The 23,594-nt window shown below is 30.8% G+C and overlaps 1 protein-coding gene across 8 annotated transcripts in view; it reads right to left on the bottom strand.

The window, feature by feature from the left end:
• Nucleotides 1-17,292, bottom strand: part of LOC148627127 (neuroglian-like) — a 101,467-nt gene extending 84,175 nt beyond the window's left edge. For 3 of the 8 annotated variants that reach the window (XM_088567976.1, XM_088567969.1, XM_088567959.1), the window contains exons 1-3: nucleotides 17,182-17,292; nucleotides 16,550-16,658; nucleotides 14,196-14,381 (exon numbers count right to left, since the gene is read on the bottom strand). The gene's annotated coding sequence lies outside the window, so the exon portion shown is untranslated. Of the gene's footprint in view, nucleotides 1-5,061; nucleotides 5,394-9,222; nucleotides 9,353-14,195; nucleotides 14,382-16,549; nucleotides 16,659-17,181 lie in introns of those variants that run through there. The other 5 variants (XM_088568025.1, XM_088567995.1, XM_088568032.1 and 2 more) reach the window with 3 other exon arrangements.
• Between the last annotated feature and the right edge of the window lie 6,302 nt (nucleotides 17,293-23,594).

Here is a 23,594-nt window from a genome sequence, read left to right as displayed (position 1 = left end):
CATATGGTCAAAATATAAAACAAAATTAAGTCGTGGAACAAGAAGTGCTCAAGTTGGAAATTGTAATCCCACAATATGGCATATATGCATGACTGCAATAAAAAGCTGCAGAGAAAACTCCAACTAAAAGCTAAGGATGGGTGAGTGGACAGACACAATAATCATAAGTCCCACTTTCAAAGCAGGGTGTATAAAAAATGTTCTCATTCACAAATAAATTCACCTTGTGCCAGTAGAAGAACTAACTGTTCAAAACCTTAGTGATCTTCATCTATATAACTTTAAGATGCTATGGAAAAAACATGTTTCATAATTTTTATTTAAGAACTTATCATACAGTCAGAAAGTTTTATTTCTCAACATTGTATAAAACAATCATCATCTTAGTTCCCAAGCCTTTGAACAACTTATATGTATAACAGGTGATCAAAAGAAACAAATTATATACCAGATTATATCTTCCACAGTAAACAGAAAACTTTGTATATTTTACGGTTAATTTCTACCACAATGCCTCTCTATTACCTATAGACCAATTTACTTAATAATAGGGTTAATGCCAACTTAGCCTATACACTATTATTTATAAGAATATAATTTACACAGTTGCCAAAAGTCAAGCCAACACTTGGTGGACATCTGAGAAGAGAGCTTTCATATTACTTCCAAGGTTATAAAAACTTATATCATAACAGCCCTATATCTATATTACTATTACAGGAATTTAGCATGACCTTGTGGTATGAGAAGTAGGCCAAGGGCAGTAACTCTAGCACCAATGCAATACTTTGTTATTGAACCATGATTACATTGAGTTTTTATCTGAAGAAGAAAAGCAAAATGAATTATATTTTCATTTCTGAGAAAAAAAAAACAAAACCTAAAATTTCATTCCAAAGACATTATCAATATTACAAAGACTATTCAATAGAAAATATATTCTGCAACTAGGAAATTATTACTAACATAATATATTAAAGCAAAATTTCTTGTACATGTATAACCAAGGCAAATTCATACAAAAGATTATAGCCTACCCAAATATATTTGTATGAGGAAGTTTCATACCAGAGAGAGGGCAAATACAAGCCAAAGTTGTATAGAGCTTTTTATCACCTTAAAATTAAATTTCATGTCATTCCCTCTATAAAATATTTTATCAAACAAAGAGTTATCCTGTATTCAAATAAACATGAATTAATTAACTTTTGACATCAGATAAGAATATTTATATAAAAATTCCTTTTTCTATCAAAGAATTACATCACAGATGCCAACAGTTCCTATATCAGGCCTAACCATTTCTCACAGATAGCAGAAATTATTCTCATCATTTCAGACAGGTTTTCTTGTAGAACCAACAACAAATGATAATTGAAAGTTACATTTTATCGTAATATTATAAAGAAGTAAGTTCTCTGAATTTCATTGGTAATCTTAAACATAATATTAATCTGACAACCCAGAGGTGGCTCTGACAACCCAGAGCTGACTCTGACTACCCAGAGATGGCTCTGACAACCCAGAGCTGGCTCGGACTACCCAGAGATGGCTCTGACAACCCAGAGCTGGCTCGGACTACCCAGAGATGGCTCTGACAACCCAGAGCTGGCTCGGACTACCCAGAGATGGCTCTGACTACCCAGAGGTGGCACTTCATAACCATGCCTAGAAGTCAAGTAATAATGCACAGCATCTATCACTTAGTATTTTTATTAACCAGTTATATAAATAGGTTTGAATTGCTCACTTGGTTAAATTTTTGCCTTTAAATGGCAATAAGTCTAACTCTAACAAGGAGTTACCCCACAATTTTGATGATAAAAAGACTTCAATTTTGACTCAAAGAAGACTCATAAGGGCAATTACTCTAACAAAGAGTTGTCTGACAATTTTGATCTCCACACACTTTTGTAGGCATTATCATAAAGATCACTTCAGCAATTTAAAGTTTATTTCTATCTATCATAGTTTTCAAGATATCGGTTGAATGAAAACTGTAAAAAGAACATTTTTCACCTTTCAAGGGCAACAACTCTAACAAGGAGTCATTCAACCACTTTGACTCAATGCAGACTTTTGTAAGCCTTATAATGAAGATCATTTCAGCAATTAATACAATTGGGCTATGTGGCCATGTATTTCAACAGATCAAAAACCCTACATCTATGCAGAACACCCTAAGCAACATTCATACCAAGTTAAGTTTTGATTGTTCTAGTAGTTTCAGAGAAGAAGATTTTTGAAAAAAATGCTTAACATATTGAAAAGAAAATTGACCACAGATTTCATCATGTTGCACACTTTTATCAGGGCATAATTTGGCTAAACCTAACGGTTTTGGAGATATATGCGAAAATATTCTGTCTTACCCCCTATGTTCTATTTTTAGTAACAGTGGCCATGTTTTTCGAAAGATCAAAATTGTCACATCAGTTCTATGCAGAACACCCTAAGGAACTTTCATAACAAGTTTGGTTTTGATTGATATAGTAGTCTCAGAGGAGAAGATTTTTGAAAGAAATAACATTAAAAATAGGAAAAAGGGCAATAACTTTAACATGGCTTCATAGATTAAAACAAAAATTTGACCACTGATAGATCTTATCAGATCTTATCATGCTGAACACTTTTGTCCAGTCAGAATTGGGCTAAACTTAATGATTTTGGATATATATGCGAAAAACTTCTGTCTAACCCCTTTGTTCTATTTTTAGTATCAGTGGCCATGTTTTTCAACAGTTCAAACATCCCCACATCAGTTCTATGCAAAATACCCTAAAGAACATTCATATCAAGTTTGGTTCTAATTGGTTGGGTAGTTTCAGAGGAGAACAGTTTTGTAAAATTGTTAATAGCGACGACGATGACCACGAAAGACGCCAAGTTATGGCATTAACTCACATGGCCTTTGCCAGGTGAGATAAAAATAGACCAAATATGGACTAACAGACTCTAAACATTGCTCAAATGTAATCTATATCTAGCATTTACTACAGATAGGAGTTTGCTAAATATCAGTAAAAAAATACTAAATTGTGTGTATAGCTGGTAAAGTATTTGTCTGAGACCAAAGGATGTCAGAGCTACCAGCTGAAACAGTCATGCAACTAACCTGAATCCTATCACAATGTGAACATGTAAGTTTACACAGTTATATGATAACAAAAACATAATTTAAAGCAGAATCTTGTCAGAAGAATACCATAACACTATCTTAAAACTACATTCAAACTTTTATACTAGCATTGATGATGATCTATTTTTTCTTATTCACAATTGGTACATATATTTTTCATTCATTTTCAACTTAGATGATAATGCAATTTAATTCATGTGTCCAACCAAGAAACATTGTACATCAGGATATTAGAAAAATTCATCAACTTTACTTTCAGACCAATATTTAGTTTTTACCTTCAGACAACCTTATAACTAACTGATTTTTTAGTAAATTGAAAAAAAAACATAATGTTATTCTGACATGAAAATGTGGTCTATCATCACATTCTGTTCTTTTAATGTCTGGTGACAAAAAGACTAGCACCGGATCAGACAGAGGAAAATGTTTTCTGACATGAAATGGTGCAGCCAAAACAAGATTTATATTTACTGCAACATGACATGAGACATAAAAACTTTGCACAAGATTCAAGAAGGATGATGATGGAAATTTCCATAATTATTGAAATCTCAAGATATATTGATGAAGTAATTCAAAAATATGAATATTCATTACACTGGGATTTTCTAAAAGAAATACAACAATCATGGAGGCTTTTCTGAATAAGACATCTGAGCTCTAAACTGCTTTTTCAGGACCACTTAAAACTTTCTATTGCTCCATAGATAATTTAATCTAAATTTGATAGAAAGTTTAAATCTCTTTGTCAATTATCCTATAGAAGTTCATCATGAAACTCTATTCCGTTAACTATTTTACTTGCTGTAAATGTAGTGATGTTGCCCTTCTATTTGGATTTTTGCCATTTCAGACAGTTGCTGTTTTTTTTTTTGCAATAATGAAAACATTTCAATAATTTGTTTTTACAAATTCAAATTTCTAGTTATGCAAAAAGTTTAAAGTATTTTTTTTTCTGTAAAATAGATAAATATTTTAAGTAAACAAGCCTTAAGCCCTTTATTTTGAGTTCAAATTTCCAATTCTAACTCTGAATTTCTAAACAATAAAAAATAAAAGGGAGGTAACTTCTCTAAGGACAAACACTGCACCAAATACTAAGTTTATACCTCATGTGATAAGTGGATAAGTCTTATTCAACCAATGTCTACATACATAGAAAAATGGCTTCCTTTAATAGATAAAGCACAAAATGGTTTCAGTCTTCTATACAAAATACTATTATTAATATGATCAACCAAATCAGCTGAATTGACATGCAGTTGTTCAGGATTCAAAATATTAAATGACAATAATTCAAAAAAAGTTTCCATGGCAAAATGTGATAAAAGCTAAAATATGAAAAATGATGAATTTTACTTTAATTAGACAATATGAAAATATTTATACAAAATAAATGTTACTGTATAATAAACTGGTTAATCTCTAATTACTTCCTTCTTGGTCATATATGTATAGTAAGTAAATGAATGTCAGTTTTCAATAAATCCAAGAATCTTTTTTTTTTATAATTTTGCCCAAAATATGCATAATTAATTAACAAATCATAGTTGCAAAGCAGTTTGTGAATTGTAAAATGTCAAAAAATAGGTAATACAAGCTAAATTTCCAAATTCCCTACTACCCAAAGTGAAAACATAATATATTTTTGAATCCTTGACTGGATAATTCCACGCTAGGTCATATAAAGAAGAAACACCCCCCTCACAAAAAAAAACAAAATAAAAAAAACAAAACAAAACAATAAAACACAATGAAGGCAAATTGCAAAACAAAACACAAAACTTTTATCCAAAATTACACAGAAATATAATTACTGTATAAGGTACTTAATTTTCCAAAGAGCAGTAAAAATAAATATTGGAGTCTTAAAAGCAATACTACATATAGATCTCCTACAATATTATGTTAAAACTTACCAGGAACAATGGCTTTCATAGAGATTGTGACCTAAGAAAAACTCCTGAACAAACAGCAGATGAGAAGACCATCAGTAATTTGTCTGCAGCCTGTAAATATTATCACAAACACCATTTGTTCACAATAAATAACCCTAAAACTGTTACTTTCTGATTGAAGTCAACATAACTAAGATCCGAAGCACTGATTTTCACAAAATATATTACCAATACATTTGTTGATAGCACTGTCAAAAAGATTTATCAAACTGCACTCAGAAATAAAAACATTCCTAAGAAATGGAAGAAATCACAGAGTGACTTTAAGCTGTCCACAGTAGAAACTGACTAAAAGAGCAGATTAATCAACAGGATACAAGCAAAAGTTACAAATATTTCAAAATATGTCATTAAAGTGTGAGAAAAGCACAACCATGACAAACCTCTTTATCATAGAAAACATCTGGTAATGATTTCACTGCAGTAAAAATGTTGTTTTAGATATGTCATAACCCAAAATATTCCAGAAAACTGTTTACCCGCAGTTCATACAGTTTAAAATATCAAGATATTAAACAAGGGTCAAAAGAATATTTGATAAGTAACCAGTGGGGTTAATCTCTTTCTGATTGCACTTACATAGAAAAACAATGTCATAAATGTGTGAGAGGGAGAATGTAGTAATTTTCTGGGATTCTTGGCATTAGTGTTTTATGGCCCTGAAGGCTGACGGCAATAGTCTTGTAATTATTACCTGTCATTTCCCTAGTCCCATAAAGATCCACAAAGAAAATTGTTCTACAAATCAACACCATCCTTCTAATAATTAACAGACAAAACAACCTCCATGAAAATCTGTGATGTTAAAAATTCACATCTGATGCATGTACAGTTCTTTAGGTTTTTTATTTTTCTTGTTCTTCAGTTAATATTCTGATTAAGAAAACTTCATTTTAAACAACAGATTTCCTTTCATCAATAAATCTAAGGCTTTCATATCAGTACTTTAGGAAAACTTCAATAAATATGATTTGTAGAATAAGGAATAAGGAATTTCCTCAGTGAGGATGTAAGCTATTCGATTATTCCTCTTTATTAATACATCATTTTAATAGGAAATGAAGGGAACTTTACAAGCCATTTAACTTAAATAATCTATCTTATTACAATTATATTGCCTCTGCAGACATCAATGTTTTGTTAATGACAGATTTAATACTTTATAATGGCTATGTCTTCCCCTATGAAGTGTGCCCACTGTGGTTTATTGTATACATTTACTCCATCTGACAGTTAGAGGTGAGATAAGGTCATGTGATGTCAGTCAGGCCTCTTTATCACACCCTGCTACTGTGTCCGTGTTCTATGAACATACCAGTCAAGTTGTCATGATTTACATTTCCTATATTTATATCAAGATAGATAGAGACTGTCAATTAATGCCTGAAAGATGCAGCGGAAAAATATCATACAAAGAAAAAAATAGCCAATTCAGATTTCAAAATGATAAAATTTACTGTAGTACATACAGTCCATGTGATAAATAGCCAATTCAGATTTCAAGACAGATATAAAGGGGGAGCTAAAAGGATTAAGGATTTGGTTTGATTACTTTATGGGGTTTCAGATATGGTGGGAAAGGACAGCTGCATTTTACTCATATAATATAGTTGAAATGTTAAGACTTTTGAGGATCTTTATTTCCAGCTGTTTTATAGGATTACTTATAATCATGCAGAGAATGTTATTCAATTATAAGTGAATGATTAACCATGAACTTAATTGAAGACATGTTTAGGTGTAACAGGTAACTTTTGAAAAGACATTTTGCAGCAACACTGTCTACATGATAATACTTCGAGTTACTTCTAAACTTTCATAAAATGGTGCCATGGTTTTTAAAGATTTGTCTACTTCATTTATAAAAATAAATCTGTGAGCCAATGTCCATCAGTGATACTCCCACAACCCAACTTAAGTACATTTGTGTATATGGTCAAAATATAAACCAAGTCACCAAACAGGAATTTATTGTGACCTAAGTCTGAAATCAAATGCAATGAAATAATGCTTACACCAAAATATCAAATGGCTGTGATAGGAAAAAAGTGTGACAAGGCTAAAACAGTTAACTTCCTCATTGGGTATAAAAATGCCAGAATGTATAAGAAGCATTCTGCAAGAAAAAAGTTAGGAAGACTGAAAAATAAACAAAATTTCATTCTGTAAACAAAGATAGAGAATTTATTATAAACTGTGAAATTTTCATCAACTTTTACATCATAGCACTAAGCATAGCTTTGCTTTGAAATCCTAAGACAAACATTTCTACTTTGATTTTCAATCCATCATGCAATTACAAAAATATATATGAAAGCCATTTCCGCTTAATTGGTTAACATGAGTTTAATTAAGACCTAATACATCAAAGACAAAAGTTGGAAGATATACCTGTACTAACCAGAATTGAGGTGAGAAACAAGGTGTTTATGTTCAGTGCACCTCATTTGAAGGTTTATAGACAGGTGATGTGCTAACATGCTGAATGAAGGGGATATTAATCAGCTTGTTCTGATAACAACCCAGCACCTACTACCAATCTTATCTGATATTTACAGTTTGAATCAAATATATTTGTTTTACATACCACCCCAGTGATTCTAAGACAGACAGGTTTTAATTCCATGTCAAAACATTTGACATAATAATTATAGCCTTGTTTATTGTGATAATTTTTGTGCACTTTTAGATTTGTACAACACCTGTAAAATATAAGACAAAGTGAAAAACTGAAGGAATGAAAGATTAAGCATTATGTCATACAGAAGAAACCAAAAAAGATTCCGCAATATCATCATCATACATTTTAACCTATATTGATATGTCTTCAGACTTCTAGTATAAAAACCTTCCAATATTTCAGTCAAGAGGATTGCACAGGTCATGAACGTACATTTTAACCTATATCGATATGTCTTCAGACTTCTAGTATAAAAACCTTCCATTTCAGTCAAGAGGATTGCACAGGTCATGAATGTTTAAATATAATTACAAGATATAGCAATGTAAAAGGTGCTCTCAAATGTAACCTTATTCCTGTTTCTGGTCTTCATCAATTTAACTGTCCTTTTTTATTTTTCATGCTCCGACATTGTTAAGTGTGCAATATTTCTGGTTAGGTAATTGGCTTTCTCATTTTGACAAATATGGCAATTTAGAATGCAGTTCAACAGAAGTGTGGGAGAGAAAGTCCCATTCAATTACATTAAAATACAAAAATACAGATGTCAATTTCACAAAAAGTTGCAAGTGTAAAATTGATCGTAAGTTATGACGTAACAATGCTATTTTCTGTTATGACGATATTACTTATGATCAACTTTACACTTACGACTTTTTGAGAAATTGATGCCTGATCATATAAATATTGTACATAGTGATATGCCGTATCTCTCATCAGCATACTGATATGTCAGTGTTGGATTGGCTTTCAGATTTCTACAGGCCTAGCAATATAAAGAGTGCTCTAAAATATTACTTCTTTTCTAATTTTCTATGGGTTGCAGTCCTTTTCACAAAAAGTCATACTGTGAAAGTACTTTAATTCGTGGATTAGGGAAGAAACAGAGGTTCCTGGATTCTTAAATTCATGGTTTGAAGGTTTTCAATATACACATCAAAGGAGATCTCCTTTTCATTGGGAACCAAAATTTGTGGTTTGGCTTCCAATGAAATCCAAGAAAATTGGTATCCCATGAACAATAGTACTTTCACAGTAAGTGGGAAATTACTCGTAAGTTACGACTAACTTGACACTGAAACTGTAAGGTGTCCTCATCAATATTTTTTTAGATTTCTACTGCTCTGACATTGTAAAGTGTTCAATATTTCTGGCAAGGAATAAATTTGCTTTCTTTTGACAAATATTGCATTTTAGAATGCAGTTCAACAGGAGAGAAATCCTATTCAATATATTAAAGCTAAAGATTTTAGTACTGGCTTCAATTTTTAGGCACATTTATAGGAAGATTGCTGAATCTTTCAAATAAGCTACCAGAGTGACACCTTTCTCATTTAAATGATCGTGGACCTGTTTTAGCCATCATTGGTAATTAGCAATAACATGCCTTAAAGGACTATAATAGAGATGTCCCTTTGTCATGCATTCTATGTGAAACTTACCTGTATATAAAGACCTCCTCTCTTATACAGCCAGCATTTTGCATTCTGTTAGAATGTCACTTAAACATGTATTTCTGAATGTGTTAATGTGTTTAGTTCTGCAACATATCAATGGTTTCATGAATTCTTAGTGTGACACTTACTTAACAACTCTGACTATATCCAATGTCTTGAAAAGTTCAGATAAGTTTTTAGGAAATGTATGGCCACACTTAGCTTTAATACCACTTCCTTCTCTACATAAGGCTTTAGGTACAAATTAGTTGCTTACTGAACAAAAGACTGAACTAAAGGAACTACAATATAGGTCATGAAAATGCATTTATCTCATATATGAGAACAGGCCTTGTTTTTGACCTTACTATAGGCTATGGGTGTTTCTTCTTTGTCATTGAGTGTCATACAAGGAGAAGTGCCGGAACCTCTGACATTATGATAAAGACAACCCCATACTTGACATAAGTAGACTTACATCACAAGACTTCCGCCATGAGTTTATAAGAACATCACAAGTGTCTTCATTGCACAAGATACTTCAATTACAAGAGAAAAAAGAATGAAGCCTCTTCATTACACAGTATAAAATAACTGACATACTTACACTGGCTGTAATGTCTGTCATCGCTAAACAGCAAATTAACATTGCTTTATAGTACAGTACTAATGGGTACTAACCATTTTGTTCAATGATGTCAATATAATGGCGTCTTTATGTGACAAATTACAACAAATTCTAGTAATAATATCTGAAATGGTACTGATAAATCCAGGCACTGCTGTTGAAAGCATGAAATTAAGTGCCAATTTCAAGGAAGGATCAAAATATTTTTAAGGAGGGATTTCAAGACAAAAAAGAGAGTTCCAGGCTATAATTTGCTCAATTTTATCCAAATTTTGTATGAAATTAACAAAATTTCCCCCCACCCAAAAAAAAAGGACTTCTTTCCCCCATAAGTCCAGAACCACACTGTCTATGCCACTGGATTTTATACATTTAATCCTATAGTATGTAAAATGCTTCTTCTCCATGGAAGATTCAAATCAAGTTTACCAATGCACCTGTTTTAGCCATTAAATAAAAAATCTCTTTAGGTAATTAATATGAAAAGTAAGGGTCTGATAGATCTTACCAAAAAAAAGATGCTTAAAAACATTGAACAATTCTACCCAATGGATGTTGACATTTCACATCACACTGAAAAAAGGTAATTTGAATTTAAGTCAATCCCACCTAAAATTTATACCAGGGACGCGGGGTTTCTGTTTGCTTTTATTCTTTATGAGAGATACAACTAAAACAAACCAGAAATAAATTAAGAACATGTTAAAAAAAGCTTTCAAATTCACTACACTCAGTGAACCAAGACAAACACTTGCACTGATTAAAAGAAATCACTTTATTAGTTCTAGCTGCAATAAACTCCCCCATTCTGCTTATTATTTAACCTCTTTACCTCCTTCAAATACCCCAGCAATAACAGAAATAATCACACATATGAGTTATATTTTCTCCTACTGTGAAAATAAACACTTAGCCTTCACAAGATACACAATTCATAACATATGCCATCTACAGAGAGCATCCCAGAAGGTAATTATTAAACACTATACAAAGTACATTTCTCTGGAACATTTTTGCACATGAAGTTTGTTACCATAATCAGTATATCTAAATGTTAAATATACAAAGAGATCAAACCATTACCAAGTCTTCTGAATTAACATTAGTTGTTCAAAGCCTGAGGTTAGTCTAAATGTTTGGGCCTTTAAAAATTCCACTTACAGGCCAGAAATATTTCAATAAAAAATTCTCCAAAATATAATTTGGATCTGTAGATCAAAAAGGTTACCTGAGACTGATTAGGTCTATAAAGCCTGCAAATTAAAATGAGTACTCTCTATCTAATACATAAAACTGGTTTTCAGTTCCTCAATTTTGAATTTAAATCAAGCAACTTTGATGGAAAAAGTTATATAATAAATATAGAAATTGTTTTTTTGGTTCCATACAGATGTTTGTCTCCAACATTATCATGAAGTACAAAGTTTTCTCAACTTTGTATAATTGTTCTATCAGAACTCTAAATTTGTCTATTCTACAATTTCTGTATACATTGTATTGTAAGTTATATACAGAAATTCAATAATTTACATGAACTACTTGTTGAAAAGACATTTAATGCATCTCGAAAAATTGAATTATCTTCTATTCCGTTGCCAAGTAAACAATCACATTATGCTTTCTAAAGCTTCTATAAACCAAGGCCTAATTTGATTACTAATAATTCATCTAAACAATAGCTAGGGCAAAGTTGTACAATAAGTTATGTTGACACATATACAGTGGATCTAATTTAATAACATGATTATTACTATTTCATGTTCTATAGAAACTGAACTTTCAATCTTTTATCATTTTTTAAGATTAAACAACAAAATTCTTATATACAAAACAAACTTAAACCTGGTCCAAATAATGTTAAAGTATTAATTTTCGCAATGTACTCATTTTCTTTGTTTTTGCAAGTGAATATAAAAGCGTGAAAACTAATACACCCAAAATTGCTTTTTAACATTATACAATACTTATCATTTATTGAAATTGGAAAAATTGAAACCCGTGAAATATCTTCCCTTAACAGAATCCAGGAAAATTAGTAAGCACTAGAATTAATAAGTTCACAGTAGATAACCAAACAATACAAGATATGAAACCAAACTTAACTATTTCTATTCTACTACAAGTTATCGGTAGCACTATATTTTAAAGTACTTGTATCCTAGATTACCATTTAAACATCAACAAAATTTTCTTCTTAGAAATTCCTTAATCATCAAAATTATTTAAAAAAAACATCTTCTATTCTTCTTTTCACACTAAAAAAATTACAAGGAGCAATAAATGAATAAAACATGCATTAATTTCTTATGGAGTACACTTTCACATGAAATAAAACTCAGTGTCTGTATAATTAATAAATCTTTTAATTAACCAGTTTCTACTCAGAGTTTGGGTTGACTCCAAATGATTTTTGCATATTAATCTTTGCTAATTAAGTGCGTTCGAAATTGGAAGCAGCCTAGGAAAGAAACACTCATTCTTTCAGGTTTTTCTGATACTGGCAAGATGTAGTAAAGTTCATATTCACAAAACCATCTTATGACAGACTGCAAAATACTACATAAATATAATATAAAAAACATTTACTGGGATTTCAGCATCTACTGACAAATAAACAACGCTAAGACATCCTGTCAACATTAACTCTAACTGACACTGATACAGCATGTCATGTGACAATTTGATACTTCAGCAAAAAGAAACAGACAAAAATACTCCTGTTAATGAAATGGCATGTTAAAAATTTATAATTATAATTAAAATAGGAGTAATAAAGTTAGACACGGAGGTCAACAACTCTGAAGACAGTGACACAGACAGAAAATATTACAGCAATGGTTTATTTTGTATGTTCAATATGTTCAACCCAACAAACTTAGCAGATTTTTATCAATTGCAATGTAACAGGTGATCCTAGCAGAGCAGGACACACCCAGAGCAAATGTTGTCACTCCAGGTTTTTTGTATGAGTTCATATCGTAAGTGGTTTAGTTTTTTGTGTGCTGTTTTATTTTTTTGCGTAATTGTATTTAATTCTGTTATCTACAATTATATAGATTGTCTCTATTTCCTGTTTTAATGTTTTGGCCATGTTTTTTGTTTTCTGAATGGTTCTTTTGATACTTAGGTATTTTTTCTCCAATATATGTTGAAACATCAGCTGTTGGGTACCAATTTTTGTTACTTTCATCATTAATTAGATTAAATATTTATAAACTCTGATTCTCCAATTAAAGATAAAGAAAAATTAGGAATCAAATAATTAAAATTTTAAGACTTGTACCCAACTAAGAGAAATGGTCCAAAAAAATATGGACTGTGATCTGAAGTACTCTAAGATTTCCCAATAATCCAAAATTACTGAATAGTTATATAAAGGAAGTCAATTTATCTAATAGCAGCTACATCATCCATCAAAACAGACTGGAAACACAATCTATTCCTCAAATCAATACTGCAACTATATATAATTAAAACAATACCAATCAAACGATAGTGAGAAACCATAAGGGACCAAAATAAAGAAACTTTATGTTTAATTTCACTGCCTAAATATTGTATTCAATTACTTCTTTGTTAATTGTAAATAGATTACAAAACATTGGTGAATTTAAAAGATTTGTCTTCATTGAATTTGTTAGCTGTGTCAAGGCAGGTTATTTAATGTTGGATAGTAAAGTTATGATGTAGTACAGGTATTTTCATAGTCACATGATCAGAGTTGTAAAGAGAAATACAATAATAATACCATAAAACTGACAACAGAAAAAGAATTGTCCAAAGCAACAAAGAAACCACATTTTTCTTGCTCAACAATATCAAAAGCACTAAAACAAGCCCCAAAAATGGTAATTTTAGTATTAAACAGTCCTTTGGAGCGTCCATGATTTTTGACTGAATGATAAACTGACTGAGACAAGTAAAACCAAGAAAACTGATTTAGTATCTACAATCTTTTATTGAAAATCTGACACAAGTTGTTGAAAGTTGGGGTTTAATATCATCAAAACATAAAACTTACTGTTATAGAATTCTAGATTATTGCAAGGGCCAGAAAAAAGTTACTGGTATTTCAATTTAAATAACATGGTTTTAACCAAACTTTTATAATAAAATTAACAACTTAAATGAGAAACTTACATTTTACCTACTATATTACAAATTATTTCCCATTCTTCATATGAACTATGATACCAACATGCATGAATTAAATTTATCAAAACAAATCTATAATCAAGGCTTCCCAAAATTTTACCCTAGGAATTTTTTTTTCAAGTGAAAGAAATTTTGTACGATGACAAGCTATGTTCTAGTAATAGAAAAAAAATAAAATAAAAATTGTATTTCTTACCTCAAAATTGAAGAATTCTACCAGGTTGATCTGACAATACTGACACAAGTATTGATGATATGATTCTAGAATCCACTTAACACTACTTTCAGTCAACTCTCTTCAATCCTCAAATAATTAACAGCATAATATGTATCTCTGCCACTCTCCTTGGGAATAATTCTCAGTACAACACAATATATATTCCTATAATATACAAAATAAAGATAAACAAATCTCAAATGTGGAATAATATAATTATTATGATAAATGAAACACTGATAGAATTTGTCAAATCATGAAATTATTATTTCTGCACCATTTCCACTCAGAATTTGTCAAAGTATCCCCTTTTAACAACAATTCACTTGACTAAAGTTTACATCATCTGACTTTTTTGCACATGAAACAATCCCTTATCACAGTAATTAATTTACAATGAGTAAAGCAGGTTATGAGAGAAACCTTTCCAAATTAACCTCATCCTTGATACACTATACATCTTCATTACAATGTTTATACATACAGCTGTATATACTTCACTTAAAACTAAACAAACATGCTTGCTTATTACAAAGCTGATATATTTTGCGACAGTTCCAATGAATGCATGGCTGGATTACAGCCTGGGCGGTATCCCGCTGATTATTTTTGTTATTTTGGACTGGAATCTGGTATGGTCATTATATACTCACCCAGTATACAGTCTGATTTAGTTTACAGAAGTATACTGTTTAGACAAAAACCATTGACTGATTCCTGGCATTTTTGACTTAAGGATTCTCATTAATAACATGGGGTTTATATATTCACAATGGCATGTGGCCATTCCCTTAAGTTTTTGTTTCTCAGTCTAGACACTTTCGAGTAATATGTATTACTACAAATTTCCCTTGTAAATGAGGTATAAAGCATTACATAAGAAGAGAATACTTGAAGAATTTCATACTTAATTGTTTGTAAGGACAGGATTTTAGCGAAGCGATTACAACATTTATGTTCCCAGAAGAGGTCAATAATTTTATTTTCAATGATATTGTCTGGCAGTTCCAGTTAAAGATGAAACAGACAATAACAGTTCCAAAACAATATCTGTAAGTCTTAAGGTAGTGTTAGGTTTTTGACCATTTTAGATATGAAAAGAGCTATCATTTTTCTTCCCACAAGTTAGTGTCAAAAACATCTATAATTCATAACTTTCTTGTCAGAGAGTTATTGGAATACCAACATTAATATAGTGTGAGATATCGTCAACTGCTAGCTCTCAGACAGCATGAGAGGGGAGGTAACTGTAGAACAGAATTCCTAATTAAGACATGGATAGTTGTGTAACAAATGATACTTTGTTTGAAAGAAAATTATCTTTATCTTTTACAATATACCACAGTTTAAAACATTAGAAACTATTGGGAAAACTGATAACAAAAAAAAGATTTTGCACTCATTAAAATATAATGTTAAAGTATTTTTCCTCCTGTGAGTATCAGAAAATTTGATTTTACTCTTATAAGATCTCATAATATCCCCCAAAGAGTAAAAGACTTCTATTTTCTAAAGTACTATATACCTTTTAATGGGTATACTCTGATTGTAAATATGACACATCTTGCCTCGACCCATCATAAAACCATTACGTATGCTATGCGTCATTAACACCTTTACTGCCTAGCATTCCTCAAACATAAGATAGATTTCACAAAAATTCCAACAAAAGCTTCCAGTAAGGTTTACAGAGGCTCCAATTCAGGTTGTAAATTTTCAAAGCTTCAATGAACCAGTAAAATCTAATCTAGAAACCTTCCAAATGACAAATGTTCTTAACAGTGCACCATGGCAGAAACTATCACTATAAAACTATCACCACTAAGGATAACAGACATAGTTTTTATTATCTTTTCCTACTTTTTCTTTTGTAAGAACATTTAAATTCACTTTTATCATTTGTCATTTCCTTCCAGTTAAACAAATGGTTCATTTTTTAAGGTTAAAATAATAAAAGATTACTGGTTTCCTCATCAAGTTTTAGACATAAGAAATAATTTTCCTGATTATAGCTTCTAATTAGTCATAATTATCACTGATGCTTCAACTGTGTTGAAATATTTGTAACAGTTTGCATCTATAAACCTTAATATCCCTCTGTTGTGACCTTGTGAAATATTTCTCATCTAAGGAAAAAACTAAAGTGTAGGAATATAGCATACAGGTTTGTCTAATTAGCTTTATCTTAATTCTTTTTGTAACTATAAATTATCAATGTTTTAAAAGACACACAAAAGTGTACATCTGGAATTTTTTATTTCAATATTGGCAGTAGAAGCTTTTATCACTTCACTCTAATCATAACTCAATGAATGAGCATTAGTCTTTCCTACCTGCTATTGGTAGGGGTTATTATAGTGATGGCTGTCTGTCCTTCAATCCGTACTTCTTTCCTTCCTTCCACTACGCAGAAAGGTACCCATCTCTTATCCATTAATCCTCCTACACCATTGAGAGGAATTTGAAGAAACAAATCAATGCAGAGGTCAAAATGTGCATGTTATGAGATGGGGAGTGGGGATTTCATGTGAATTTGTCAGAGCTTACAATTTCCAAGTTAAAAATTTAAACATCACAATGATTTGTGGTCATTTTATAAAAGTACATGTATGTATATGACATTAATATTTGTATTTATGATACCTGTACATTCAATTAACAATATTTTGATTAGCATTAATGGACATTATGTAAGAATTGCTCTAATAAAAAACAGAAAGCTCCCACAGAGAATAACTAACTACATGTAGATTGTTTGTATTTAGATCATGCACTGTGTTTTTCATTATATTTTCTTTCAAAGGGTCATACAGGAGATGATGGAGAAATCAAATTTCCCAGGAAAAATCTAAAGAAAGGCTACTTGTGTTTTACCATAGAAAGGACAATCTAATTAGTGTCCAGTTAGTATGTGCCAGACAAGACACGTCTTATCTCTAACTCAATATACATTTCTTGACATTACCAAATATTCTCTCCCAGGCTCCAATAATGTATTTATTTATGATGATTAAGAGCCTTTTGTCTTGCTTTCTGTTCATTATTCCAATACAATCAGATACAGAGTTTGGATGGCATCTTCAAGGTGGTTTGTTTATCTATTTAAAAACATCCAAGGATTGTCTTTGTTGTTATGTCCTCTGTCAAAGCAAGATGTTAGCATAGCAACAGTTATGTATCTAATTGGTATGGGGTTTTAGTTGCATGGTAGAATGACAAATGTAGTTCTCCATATTGTTTCTGAATATGTCAATATCAGATGAACTAACACAAATGATATCATTGTATGACTGAATACATTCTATTAGTGTCCTCTATCACTTTTTTATACAGCAAATAAATGCTGATTCAAGATGGTATTTTTTAGTTACGTCTGTTGAAGTGAGTCTAAAGTCATCCAGGAATTCACAGGCAGATGAATATGTTCATAGTAAACCCACTTATATTACCTCTGTGGAAATCTAGAATCTATTAGTATAACTACCTACAACATCAAACAAAATTATATATCAACATTAAATTCCATAGGCTACATTTATATGATATTAGGACTGAACATCTTATATATTAATGTTTTAATGTATATGCCATGGTACATTCTTGTTTAGACATAAGAAGATACAGAGTTGAGAAAACAAAACTATTGAACATTTAAAAATTATTGTGTCCTAGGTATGATCATTCCATTATGTTGAGAAAAAAGTCAAGATTACAAATGAAAAGGATGCATGACATAAAACTGCAAACTTTAAAAGAGCTGCAGACTATATTTGTGTTATGACAGGGCCAACATTTCACCTAAAGATTTCTTGGTCCACTACTTTTTGTCCTCTTTAACTTTGGTAATTTACTGTACTGCAATTTGATATAAACTTTCAAACAATTAAAACAACGAGATGGCTAAGTCAATTGGAGCAGTTACTAATACAGGTGACATGGGATGTGTGAAAATATGGACACAAGAAATAAGCAGAGAGGAAAGACATGTGAATGGACAGAAGAAGTAAAAAAAACCAACTTTTTTTTCTACTTGGATTTTCCCTTTTGTTCAGACTTTTTTGATGTCTAAAATGTTTACCAGCAATTCTCAACTTGGCAAACAAGTGCTGAAAATAATAGAAGTAATATATATCCATATTAAATTTTCTTGCATGCTAAAAAATATAAGAACTCTAATGGGAATAGTGAGAAACATTATCAGTAGATTTTCCTTGTTAGATCTTATAGAATGGCTTCATTTAGAACCTATTCATTCCATCATGACATATATTGACATAATTGTCGTATTTCAAACTCACAATATATCCTTATACAGCCAATTTGTACGAATAAAAAACAACAATTTTGAGAAATTACGCCTAATATGATAGTTAACTAAAAATGCTTCATTACAGGACTTTATTGGAGCGAGTGAAATATTTCCACTACCAATTTAGACCTTCTCTTTCCACTCCTAAAAAGTGAGATTTGTCAAATAAGATCCAAAGTATTAATTATAAGAGACATTTGTAGGGCTTATAATAGATTGATTCCAGAAATACAAGTACGAGCACAAATTGGATAAAAAGCAAAGGAAATGTAGAATTACCAGTTCTGTAACAGACATTTAACAGTAATATAAATGTGTAAATATAATATAAGAAACCTTATACTGTATAAATCACACAAAAATTACTGTAGGTGGAAACGTCAAGGAAAACCATTTGTAGTTTAAACATTTTTGATTGTAATGACAAGACAGATTGAACACAATACAGATATACAAATATGATATAATGTAGAATAACATGTAATGACAGAAAAACTTGAACACTTCTAGTCCATAATAAAACACAAAGGTATATATATATATATATATGAACATATGAACAAGAGGTTGTAGCATACCAGTACCCTTTAATTTTATTTTTATTTTTTTTTTGGGGGGGGAGGGGCTATGGATTTATTTCCAGAGACAAACTTTTTCTTTTGGCTTTCGAAATAACTAATTTTATTTTGTTCACATCAAGTTGAAAACAATTCTTTTTCTTCAAATAAACTATAAAAGCTATAATAAGTTGAGAGTACAATGCACATTTTTTTCACAATCCCCCCCAAAAACAAATCAGTGGCAAATTGCATGTTACCGTATAAATATCATACACCAAATGCAACTAAAATATAGGATGAAGATTACACTCAATTGTTAGAAAAAAAATTTTGTATAGTTATAATTTCTATCACATAATCCACTTATAAAGGACAAAACATTTACAGCACAGAAAAAATCCAGTGACAAAATCCTAAACTATCTTTGACATTTCAATACTAAATTATCCTGAAATGATAAATGCGGCCTTTAGTCTCCTTATCTCTCTGGATTTACTTATATTAATGAAAATCATACTTTGATCTGTTTTCATTCATCAGTGAATTTTAACTGTCAAGAAAAGTAATTCTGATGTTACATGTCCCCCTGTTCACAATAAAATTGGTCCTCATTTGACAAAGAATCAATAGCCTAGCTTGTGTTTATAATAGGACAATTGTCCCAGGGTGACTTGGAATCAATACCAAACCCATGATTTATGATCTTCCTGTGTTAATTTACCAAAACTAAAAACAACTTAGTTATAAAGTAATAAGTAGGGTTTAGTAAAGTTGACAATCAACAGAATGATATATGACCTAGTGCTTAAATGAGGGTAGTCTCACAAGGGAACTTCTAATTCCAACTTCCCTGACAGAAGTCAATAATCACTTGTTGATGGTAAAAACTTTGTCATGTTCAACATAGTCCTATCATACAGCTGTCTGTCAATTATGACAGGAAATACAGGTTTGAAAGTTACAATTTATGCATCATTAAAGATATCTTTTTTTTCTCAGATTCAGTTCTACAAACTCTAGTAAAATAACAGATAAGCCTACCAGTAAGTCGGAGTCATTATGTCTCTATAAATGATAACTCAATATGTCTATAATGAAAGCTCATCCAACTCAGCTACTTGGTTTCAACTTAATACCTTTTTTTTCTGTCAAATCAAATATGGTGAATAACAATTTTCATGATGATCTAACTTTACATTCAATGAAAAAAGAAAAAAAAACCTGAGTTATTGATGGCAAATAAATGGATGACACCGGCACAAACAAAAATATCTACTGTGACCTTTTAAACTTGAAGTCTAAAGGGCAAACATTGTTCATTAAAAGGAGTACCAATACATTTTGTATTTCCAAAGAAGACATCACCCGGTTAATTTTTTTTTGATCAATTGACTGTCAGCCAGATAAACAGCAATATATGAAATAAATAATTTCCACTTGCAAAGATAATTTAGCTATATAGCATCCATCTCTGAACTACAATTCTGTTATAAATAAATCAAGTTCCTCTATAGGTATGTGACCAAAATGGTAATTATCTTACTACATAAAAGTTAATAAAATAAACTCTACTGGTATCCATTTGATTTAATTGCCAATCAGCTTTTTCAAAATTGAAACTTCAAAGTCAGTTGTATCACTTATTTCTACATGGCACTTCCAATATGACTATCTTGTCTCATAAAACAGCTAACACAACACTTGTCTCATAAAACAGCTAACACAAACTAAATTGTGACATTATTATCAAGTTGCTTCCTGAAGCCGTCCAAACATAACTTTCCACTCACTTTTACTTGTCACAGCTGTAATGCATGGTCATGTACAAGTCTTTAATATACAAAAAAGTACAAATTTAATTTGAAAACCAACTAAATTGCTATAAAAAATGTTAATATCTCCCTTATATAAAGGTCAATTTTGTTGACTGATCATTAATTTTCACCATAATTGAGACCCAGCATCTCCTCTAACGAGATGACAAACATCAAAGTCAAGGAATGTACAGGTGAAAAATTATAAATCAACTTCTGACTATAATCAATTTATAGGGTTTTTTTTTAACAGAGATATCAGTTAATCTATCAAAATGAAGCAGAAAATCATTAATGGAACGATTCCATTTATTCAATAAATATATAAATACCAAGCCTTTCTGAACTAACACTGCTTTAGACAGAATGTGCATAATTATTACAAGATGATGGAGTTTTTTTAGCTAAAACTTGAATGACAGAACAAGACATCACAAACTAAATTGAAGTTAACATGCTTCTTATCCCCATAGTCCCCTAATATTGAAGATTCAGTAACAGAAATTGGTCCCTATGTAAAGGATTTCTGTGAAAATTAATTCAATGCAAGCGTATATGGTTACCAATATTCCATCCAATTTTGAAGGAAACCAGATATAAAACAAAGGCACTATCAAGAGGCAGAATACTGGTACAAATCAATTATTATTTTTTCCTACCATAATTCCCCAAAAAGGCAACCCTTCTAAACAAATACTATTCAAAGTGAACATTTACAGTATATAACATACATGTAGGAACAAATTACTACCCACTGACTTGTATTAAAATATTTGGACCCCAATTTGATACACATTTTGTGTAGGGAACTTTGCATCTTTTCATGGAAAATCAAGGTCAGACAAACATCTCATCAAGGTTGGTTAGACAGTTAAGGCAAAACTTGTACATAAAACTTCCTACATTTTAGTATCAACCTTCTCAATAGAATCTATCCTGTCTGACAGACAGACAACTAAAGTAGAAGTTTTCACACAACTTAATCCCTGAGAGAACATCCATCATGTATCCGATTACACCCTGCATCGGAAGTCAGCCCATCAAATCGCATATAGACCACAATTTAACGCAAAGTTGACATCAATACATTCTGTGAAAAGTGCAAATATATAAGATTTACATAGAATTTACTATTATCTAAGATAACAACACCACTGGGAAAAATTAAAACTGACTACTATTTTTTTTTCTGTTGAGAATAGATTAAGACAAAATGTACATAAAAAGGAATACAACAAAATGTCATGGTTAGATTTAACTCCAGATGATGTTAATTGAAAGGCTAAGAAAAAAAGGACTTATTTTACTCCTAAGACAATCTAATGTTCAACATGAATTTTCCTTAAATCCGTTTCAATTCAATAACATGGGTCTAAGTTCAATAAGTAAGTAATCTGATGCACATGTAATATATCTTAAATGTAACAAGAAGATTTGATTATTTCTATCATGTAGCTATCAACTTAAGCAACACAAATATATGTATTTTTTTTTTAAAAACAAACAAAAGGTGTCTTTGATTTGACATGACATTGGTGTCCAACTTGGTCCTGTACAGCCACAGCATATTTGAAATTCACTATTTGTAGCATGCTTGACTTGAGTGCATGAGGTCATGGATCACCAGCAGAGTCATACCTAAGACCTTAAAAATGATAGTCAAGTATTCTCCACAAAAGTACACAGCAGATAGAAGACAGAGTGATTTAGGATGGTTGGCTTGGAAGCATAATATTATTTCCCAGTGGGGTGACTTGTCGGCTGCTTCTGTGAGCTAGCACAAGAAATATCCAGTTCAGCCTGTCTGAATACTGTGAAAGTACTATTGTTCAAGGGGTACCAATATTCATGGTTTTCATGGACAGGCCAAGCCACAAAATTTGGTTCCCAACAAAAAGGAGAATCCCATTTGATGTGTATACTGAAAATCTCAAAACCACGAATTAAAGAATCCAAAAACTGTGTTTCTTCCGTAATGCACAAAAATTGGTATCCATTAATTATTACAGTATTTAAACAAGGTCTGTTCAATTGGCCAAATGTTCTCATCCTAAATTGCATGAAATATCTGCCATAGAATGCTAAACGTATGGCAAACTCTTTTTCACATTTATCTGACATTTAAGATATCACATATATTGAATAAGCTATCTTAAATATTATATAATACATCTAGTGTAGTATTCAAGATATCTAATATAACACTTAAAAGTGTACTTAAGATATCTTATTTATCATATAAGAAATCTGATATTACACAAACCATCTCAGTTGTTCATTTCCATCAGATATCATATATTTTTTAAGATGTCTGATATAGTACATGATATATCTTAATGTTAATTAAAATATCTGATATATTATAAGTTATCTTAAACTTCAAATTAATGCCAGGTAATATGTTTTCATACATACGCAAAATATATCAGATATCTTATTTATTATATAAGATATCTTAAATTATATATATATATATATATATTATACACTATAAACAATATCTTATATAATGTATCAAATATCATATAAAATATTTAAAAATATATCAAAGTCATCTTATGAAATATCTCTTTTAAAAGTATATCTCATGTTATTATTTATGATAGATAAGATACCCTGTACATTTTTATCAGATATCTTATATATCTGAGATATCATATATAGCATATAAAGTATCTTATAGTAAATAACATAT

This window comes from Perna viridis, chromosome 1, assembly GCF_037379345.1.
Source record: "Perna viridis isolate PV_CMFRI_1.1 ecotype Kerala chromosome 1, ASM3737934v1, whole genome shotgun sequence".
NCBI lineage: Eukaryota > Metazoa > Mollusca > Bivalvia > Mytilida > Mytilidae > Perna > Perna viridis.
This window is presented reverse-complemented; position numbering and strand designations above follow the sequence as displayed.